The 9,511-nt window shown below is 37.7% G+C and overlaps 1 long non-coding RNA gene across 2 annotated transcripts; it reads right to left on the bottom strand.

The window, feature by feature from the left end:
• Window positions 1-2,573: 2,573 nt before the first annotated feature.
• On the bottom strand, window positions 2,574-3,383 carry LOC118480145. 2 transcript variants are annotated; one of them, XR_004861787.1, is made up of 3 exons: window positions 3,063-3,383; window positions 2,926-2,973; window positions 2,574-2,825 (listed from the first exon to the last, which is right to left on the bottom strand). It is a non-coding gene; the product is annotated as an uncharacterized LOC118480145 (long non-coding RNA). The 2 variants fall into 2 exon arrangements; XR_004861786.1 differs by having other exon boundaries at window positions 2,935-2,973.
• Window positions 3,384-9,511: the final 6,128 nt, after the last annotated feature.

The following is a 9,511-nucleotide window of genomic DNA, read 5'->3' as shown; positions in this document are numbered from 1 at the left end:
ACTCTTGTCGCCTTGAACTTCGAGAGGTTCTTGCTTAGAGCGAGGAATACGGATGATTTTTTCCTTACATAAAATCTCTGCGTGATGCTGGGACAACCAATCCATACCGATGACAATGTCGAAACTACCCAAAACTATTGGAATAAGATCAATCGAGAAGGTCTGACCCGCTAGAACGATGTTACAACCCTTGATTACATGTGCAGCTTCTACACTTTAACCATTTGCTAGTTCTACGACATGTTTGGTGTTTAGGGGTGTTGGTGTACGTTTTAACAATTTACTCATTTTCAAGGACATATAACTTGTGTCAGCACCCGAATCAAATAAGACAGTAACATAAATATTGTCGAGAAGGAACTTACCCATAACCACATTGGGATCATTCACTGCGTCACTGTCACACCCCGAAATATCAGAGCATTGGTGTGACTGGACCGGTATCTTCATTGCACAGCGGAAGCAAATAAGCTAAGACTTCTAGAAAATGAACGCCACTAAGTACTCGAATCTCCATTGGGTTCTCCTATTCCAACCGTTCCATAGTTTTGAAAATGCAACCTGAGAAAGAACATGCGAAAAAAAAATCAACATAAAGTTGAGCGAGTTCATAGTTTGCTTTGAAAAGATTTAAAATAAATCTTTTTGATAACCGGTTTTAAAGTTGTTGAGAAAATATAGTAAAATTATTTTTTTGGCATGATATATGAAAAACTGTGAGTCTAGCCCACAATAGTCTTTGTGCATTGCACGAGAGAGAATGGGCCGAGCCCAAATGAACCTTTGTAAGCAGGATCAGCGTGTCCTCTTACTTAGGTATAGTTTGAAAAACGTTACCAAAGTTTGTAAATCCATGTATTTGTGAGTTTACTTCAAATGAATCTTAAAAACATTTGAAAATCTGAGTATTAAAACTGGTATGTAAGCGTCTATGAACAGATCATTAATGTTTTGCAAGGACATTAATATGTGTGGCGACATAGGAAGCACTCAACCCTAGCGGATTTCCCCCGGTCCACCCGGTTAGAACAACAAAAGCACTACATGGGCCACACAAGGACCCAAGAGTGGGGCTCGCTACACCCGATAGATCTACCACTTTTGCCCTCGGTCTTATACAAGATTAATGGCACTTAAGAGAGATTACTATTCGCTCACCTGATCTAACAGTTCATTCCCTAGCTTAACCATACCCTAGTTAACGTATAATGTGAGAGTTATTCATGTCCTTGGGCCTCTGCCCATGTCCTTGGGCCTTTGCCCACGCCATTCGTGTTATTAAAACTCATGCATGTTTCGAAAAACACTAATGTTTTTATAAACCGGTATGTTTAGCATAATCTTTTCGTAAACCATTTGAGTTTGTTAAAATCATGTCACAAAATGGTTTATAAATATGCAATATTCATTTATCGAAACCTTGTGTGATTTTGCAAAACTTGCATGTCTTTCCACCCCCGAAAACATTTGTAAAAACGTAAAACTAGAAAAAGTGGGGGTTATGAACTCACCTGGACTTCCATGTGGAATGCTAGCCTAGCGTGATTCCGTAGTGTCGTTCCAAGGACGTGATTTGGCTAGCGTGCATCTATAGTATTCCTAACAGGGAATAGTTTATCAGTTTCTAATCTAAACGTAGTTAAACTATGTGTCCGAGCTCTACCGAATCGTTAACTAAACGATTATAAGGTAGTGTTATCGCCTTGGTTTTAAAATAACCAATTTATGGTTATTCGATCCCATTGAAGTGGGATGAAACTAATTCTCGAAATCAACTTAGTTTTCGAGTTTTTTAGAAAATATATACATTTATGTATATAATCATACATATATATATATATATATATGGGTGTGTGTATACGAAGTCGTGTTAGTCACCGCGAATAGAAGTGTAGATAATTATATATATATATATATAGCTCGTTGTTATTGAATCGAGTCGGTTAATGATATCGTTTGTTATTAATCTTACGGTAAGGTGTCATACTTCGAGTAAAGACGTTTAAAATAAATATAAATAATTATATTTATTTAATAAAAGTATACGAATTTCGTAAACTAGTAGCTCGTATTTTGTCGAGATGTTATAACTTTGTTTTGGTAACTCATAAAACGTCGCCAAAAGTATAGATATACTTTATATTTATTTAGCGAAAATACTTCGATAGGCGTCGCTTATACAATATAGATATGTTTGGTATTTTGGATTTTTAACAAAATTCGGGCAGAGTTTCCTCTGTTTTTCGAATAACCCGACAACTCAAGTGTCGATATTGTTTCAAAATTCAACAACAATGCAATGCAATGTAACGATATAACGCTTTTGTCGCGATATAACTATCACCTAAATATATACTCTTGTAATAAAAGGTCGGTTCAAGCTCGGTTCACGTAACTATAAAACTAGACCAACGTATGTATGTGAAAGTTCAACGCGTCGTTAAAACATTACCGCGTCTCGTATTGACTGAGTTTGACCGCACCAAATCTGCCTTTGACCACGGTTGACTGTTTTGACCATAACTGACCCGAACATTGAACCGAACTGTCGTTTGACCAGCCGTTGACCCGAGTTGAACTGCTGACTTTCGTTGATCGATGTCGACCGAGACCCGAACCAAAAACGTGACTTGAATTTTGAACCGTTCGTGTCGTGAAACTCAAACCGGAGCAATCTGACCAAACTGACCACGCCCTGATCCGTTGCGCCTGCTGTTGACCCGAGTTGATTCGGGTGTTGACCGAGTCAACTCGGTTTGACCCGAGTCGTCCGGGTTTGACCCGCTGACTCGAACCCGCGTCTCGACCCGTGACCCGAACTGAAACTAAAACCAAACATCACAAATGAACCGATGAGTTTAAACTCGAATTCAATCCAAACGAAACCCGAACAAAATTAGAATCGAATCTGAACGTGAATCTGACCCGAGTCACCTGAATCAATATAACCACCACCACCACTGAAGACATCAGCTTCATCATCGGAACAAAGAAATAATCAAACTTCATGTCGATTAAATCTGAACTGGTTCAAAGAAAACAATGAAGGAGATGGGTTTTACCGGTGAGCATGTCGAAAGAAATTAAAGTCGCCGCCACTACCTTAACGACACCACACTGGCTATCACCATTCCTGACACTCCTCCGCCATCGCTTCGAACTCCACGACCGTCATTGTTTTCTGGACGCAAGAATGATGGCGCTGCCGCCTGTCCATTGTCGTCGCCGCTGCTAGCGGCTCTCGTGGTTGTCGAAAACAACTTTTATCGTCCGTCGTTGCTGGTGCGGCCACCGTCATCGGCGCCGTCGCTCTCTCTCTACCGATCTCTCTCTCTCTGTCGATCTCTCTCCACAGTTTTCTCTCTCTAGGATTCCGAGGTGAGTGTTTGATGGTGCAAGGAGGGTGTGGGTTCTTGCAGTAGTGTGTTTGAGTTAGCAAAAGAAAATGATGGTGATATTTGTTGGGAAAAGGCCAAGTCGTAAAGCATGGAGGAGTGACAAGAAGTTGGTAAAAATATTGAGTTGTCATGTCATTACTTAATCTTTTAGAAAGGTAGATATAATTGTATCATGGGTTTTATATCAGTATTAGAATAATACAATTGTTGTAAGAAAAATACATGGGGAATGGGTGAATGTCTCGTGCATGTTTTTTTTTATTTATTATTATATATAATTCATGGTTACAAAAATCAATTGTAGGTCAAAATAACAAATAAAAAAAAAACAATTGTAGGATGAATGATGGGTTACGTTGGAAAGCTAAGAAGAAAAAAAAGTCATGTGATTTTGTGGAATCAAATATTATCATGATGTCCTTTATGTCTAGTATTTGAAAACAAGGAAAATAAGATAATTTTGATCAAAATGAAACTTGGGGATCGAGATTCCCTTTTTTTTTTTTTTTTGAGTCAAATACGAGTCAAATACAAGTTAGTTTCAAGTTAGTCATGTAAGATAGTTCTTCGTGATATGATTTGTAACTCTAATTCACACCAAGTAATTTCTGGTATCAAATAATGTTACGTGTACAGTCTTTATCGAAATAAGGACCTGAAAATTTGGCGGATGTTACAGTTTCCCCAGTTGAAAGAATTTCGTCCGGTGTCACTTCGTTACCGTTTAACGTTCAGCAGGTTCCTACAACCCCCATTAGCGTACTATCAAGCCAGATAGACGTTCCTAGACATACTAAAGGCTTAGTTAAGTTAATTTGCGTTGTAAACACTATTTATTATCATTTTAAACATCTGTTAATCGCGTAATTAAAGGCGTAAATTACCGGTTGTCACATTCTCCCCCTGTTGCAGAAATTTCGTCCTCGAAATTTAGTCTATGTTATCTCCTCAGAGTTGTGTCGCTTCTAGGTAAGTCCGAATAATACCAAAGTGAATGACTGCGTAATCGAATCAAGACTTATTCAGATTACGTGAGTGTAAAGACATTTTGCATCAATAAGAAGCCAACAGTTCAACTGAGTTTGTTCCAGAAATCGATGTCAAGTGAACGAAGTGTTGTGATACTATCACCAATGTGACTAAGTTTACAGGGGTCCAACAAAAGAGGAATTTCGACCGATAGAAGTTCCAAATGAACGTTCACAATATGCAAATCAATTTTTGAAACAATAGAATTTACTACCAACGGAAACTTGCGTCGGTTGTTGTACAAATCAAAACACAGAATCAACAAATTCGTTTGAAATAGAAACATGAAAACAATTTGTCAACTATCGAACCAATAAATGAATAAATTCAGTGTGTTGACATTACTGAATTACAAAGGTACAGCGAAATGAAATACAACCGAACCTGGTGTTCCATCATCTTAACACATAGTTGCATTAAGACTACTTAAATGATTAGTCAAACATAGAGCGTACGTAGTTTTGCATGAAACGATTGATCATGATTAGCGCAAGCTACAAGTTTATACCGACGCCACAAGGTGTCGTAATAAATGAAATAATTCAATAATAGCGGTGAGCAAACAAGTTCACCGTGTTTGAAGTCAAATGAAAGGTTCATCGGAGTAAATCTGAATATTTATTTCAAAGAAATCTCGTAGGATTTTCAACTGAAAATGAAACAAATAAACAATGTTTTCGAGTAAAGATGAAAAGCAATGAATATTACCAAAATGTTCGATCGATGACGAAAGAACCGTTAAGAGGTACACCGAAATATGACATGAACTTGTGTACCATTGTCTTAATACACGATTGTATTAAGAATGCTTTAATATGAATAGTCCGCAAAACGGATTTAATATAAATAAATAAATAAAAGAATAATTAAATCCGTACGTGATGTGTGAAGACGAGATTAGCACAAGCTTCAAATTTGTGAAAACGCCACCACTAGGTGATCGTATCAAAGAAGCGATTCACTGAAGTCGAAGACCAAACAAGCCTATTACGATTCAAAACAAATGAAGTGCTTGTTAGGATTATGTTGAATATGATGACTTCAATCCATCATATTAGACCTTGAATTGAATATATATCATGAGCAAGTTCAAACAATTGAACTTGGTTTAGTCACATTTCAATAATGAATGCATGTGTTGACAAGAGAGTTTCAACATGGTTACAACAAAAAACCATGTATGTAAATCAAAAGAAAATGAGTTTTCCAAGAAATCCGTTGACTCGATAACAAGGAGTCAACATTTTGCAACAATACGGGTCGTCTAGAATACAATACAAAGATTTAGTATAGCGAAATAATATATGAGATGTTGACAAAACAACCATTCGAAGTGAAACCACATGCGTAACAAACAATTCATGGGTAGTGTACGAATTTGTCAAGAAATAAGCAAATGAGTGTTCGCTATCATGAAAGAAAATTTTTGTGGTGCAACGATCATTAGGGGGGGAGTAGAAATGCAAAAATCTACTCACTATATGCAAGAAGTCGAAATTTCAACAAAAGAAATTTAAGGACTTTACCTGGAAGTTCAGGTGATGATTGGTTGTTATGTGACATTACCATAGAATGTTGTACGTAGCATAATCGCCATGAATGAAGTAGGGGGAATGCGAAGACATGTGACTTCTTTTGCAGCGCTAATAGTTGCGAGTCTCTTTAGACTAGTATCGATCGTTACGAAATCTTGTTTCAACGTACCTCAGCATGATTCGTGTTGCTTGCAGGATCACTTGGCAATTTGTCGCGTTTCGATCACTAGTTCTCCCGCTGACGGGATTAGCATTGTTGTTGCCGTGCCCAATCGTGTTTTCCAAAGGCCTTGCCTCGAAAGCCATGTGTGATATACTTCAACGTCCGCTGACGTTTAGTTTAAGTTTCACGTATAGTTGCACAATAGCGTTTCGTTCCACGTAGGTTACCTGTTCGGGTAATTAAAATAATATAGACAATATGGATAATGACGTTTGCGCGAGTTGTTAGTCACGGTTTCTAAGGGAGGACCTTTAATGAGTTTCGACATAAGCTTTCCAAAGGTCCTAAATGCATGTTATCCAAAACTCTCAAGGTTTTGCTTAAAGTATGAATCTATTTCGTGAATCGTGTATCAACACAACACTTGTGTATGTTTAAAACCAAGATTGTTGACTCATTGTTTCGGCAACGGTTGGAACCCATATTCGAGTCCTAGGCGTTCTGTACGTATTCAAAGTCTTAATAATCTAAGTCCCCAGAGGAAAGTGAGGTTAAAGTGTCACACCCCGACCACGTAAAACATCAAATCGTGGCGGAAACGTCGGGGAGTGTTGTAACAGAATTATTGTTTCACAACCATGGCATTTAAAGTATTATCTTATTCATCACCCGAGGGTGGAATTCATTGTTCAAACAAGAACCAACAAGCCACATTGTCTTAAAACTACAGAAATAAAGAGCACATGACGAAATTAAACTACGTCTAGTTTTGTTTTATGTCACTAAGGCCCAAGTCCACCCTAGCGTGTCACGATCATCCTACGCATTTGCTCCTGAAACACATGTGAAAATAAAGTACGTTAGCATAAAAATGCCAGTGAGTAACATAGGTTTTGTGAAAATAGGATTCATGACTTAGGTTTTAGAAAAGGGTTGTTTAACAAAGTCAGTCATGATCCTTGTAACATGTTTTGTTTTATAAATTATTTGAAAAGCGATGATAAAGTAGATGATATGTGAAAAAGTAATTAAATGAATAACTAAGTAAAATGAGTTTGTATATATATATATCGAACAGTGTTGTAAAACAATGTCTTGTGAAAAATATGTTATTTGTAAGAAAAATGAATAAGTCCAAGTTGAATGACTTAAATAAACCACCCAATGAAAGTTGCCCATGTCTAAACCATTTGCCCAATGTTATTGTGAAAACCATGTCAAAATGTATATATCAATATCAACATTGTCTATGTCAAATATCAATCATGTAATGTGTACTCAAAATGTCAATGTATGGTTAGTGAAATATGTATCAACTAAACCATAGGAAAAATGCACAAAACAGTGTATTGAAGTAAAACATGGTTTAAGTCAACGCTATGTTTTGTGGAAAATGCATGCTATAATGAATACAAACATTTATGCGGTATTGTGAAAATGCATACATTCAAGCCTTGCAACTGTGGTGATAAACCTTTAAACAAATTAAAGGTCTATCTGTCTAAATGTTTTAATCGAATTCGGTCATTCCTTCCAATCCAAACATACCCAGGATTTCAGGAATGGGAGTTGTCAATTCCTATGGTACCATTACCTACTAACGAGCGGCGTGATCAATGTTAATGAATGTATATTGTCCCACTTAAACAAACCAAATGTCATACCCAAAATGTAAGCATGAAAATGTCATGTAAAACAAATGCACTAAGTATGATGAACATACATAGCGTGAAAATGTCATGTAAAACAAATGCACTAAGTATGATGAACATACATAGCGTGAAAATGTCATGTAAAATAAATGTACTAAGTATGCGCTAAACGAACATACGTAGCATAAAATGTCATGTAATCGAAGTATTTAATGAACATAGCAAGTGTATGATGAGAAAACATGAAAGCACGAAAGTAACAAGTAGGCACATGTGTTTCACCCCAAAATGTTTGAAAAACAGTAAAAGAGGGGACTATGTACTCACTTGAGATTACTTAGAAGTCGTAGAACAACCACCAAGCAATGCTAGAAGATCACGGAATCAAACGGCACCTATAAAGGCACCTACATTAATAACCGGACCTATCGGAGGATCGGGTAGTACGAGGGTTCGCAAACCAAATAAGTGTGGGAACTTATGTAATATGGTTTGACAAAGCCTACATACTAAAACGAAACTTATCCTAAGTGCTTTTGACCTGTTACGACCCGCCTAGGTAGCTTATGCTACTTTAACGCGTCGTTTGCGTAAAACGCGCTTGAAACGCCTAACTAGCCCTATGACAAGCAAGATATGCCTTAACACACTTAATATTGTTGCTAAATCAGTTTAGGTGTCAAAAATTATGTTACATAAGTTTAAAATGAATTTTAGTGTAAAAAGGGCATTTTGGTAATTTACCTAAGGCATAAGAACCACTTGTCATACAACTACTTAAATGGCGTGACCATAAGGTATAACCTTGAAAGGTTATTCCCTATACACTATGGTCACCTAATGCGTTTGGTCGGATCCTAATGATCGACCAAGTGGGTCGGGTTCGTAAGCATAAGCGATTGATTAGATCGCCTACCTTTACGACCCTAAACAAGCACAAAACTAAAAGCGACGAGCTAAACATGCTAGAACATGTTTAGAAAACAGGTTTGGTATTAAAACAAACGGTTTTAATACCCTAAAGTAGTTTGGTTACAAAATGCGCAAGAAAACGCATTTTGACCGAAACTACGACTCGCCACTAAGCCTAGATAACGTGGTAATCAGTAGGTATAGTCGCTAGGGACTATAACCAACGTGATTACGCTCACGTTATGAAGTTCAAACGAACTTCGCATTGACCATAAACTGGTCAATGCAGAAAGTCAAACAAAGTTTGACTTTCGGACTCGAAAAGCAATAAAAGAACGAAAGAATACTTACAACGGGTCCCCGCAAGATTGAATTCCGAGTACTCTCAGGTATGAAGTGTCAAAGCACCCCAACTTAGAGAGCAACCTCAGAATTCAAGTGTGAGGGAAATGGGCAAGACATGGAGGGGTATATATAGGATTTGGTGAACCGTTAAGATCGTTCCTCGCAAAGCGTGCTTCGATCTTGGCCATCCATGTGTACCCATAGTTTTTAAAAACCATTTGAGCCCATTATTTCAGTCCCCTGATTTGAAAATACCATTTGCAATGGGTTTTTGAGTGCATAACAGCTGTTAGCAGCTGTTAAAACTGTTTTTGCAGTTCTGGGGACCTTACGCGGCCCGCCTAAAGTTTGGGGGAATCCTTACGCGCCCCGCCTGAGCAATCTTTGACAGATTTGTCAGTTTTGGTCCCTGCAGCTTAAAAACATGCGTTTCGGCCCATTTTTGACACATTTAAGCCCCGTTAACCTCATTTCAAG

Source organism: Helianthus annuus, chromosome 7 (genome assembly GCF_002127325.2).
Source record: "Helianthus annuus cultivar XRQ/B chromosome 7, HanXRQr2.0-SUNRISE, whole genome shotgun sequence".
In the NCBI taxonomy this organism is placed as follows: domain Eukaryota; kingdom Viridiplantae; phylum Streptophyta; class Magnoliopsida; order Asterales; family Asteraceae; genus Helianthus; species Helianthus annuus.
The sequence above is the reverse complement of the archived record's forward strand: the minus strand, read 5'-3'. Positions and strand labels throughout refer to the sequence as shown.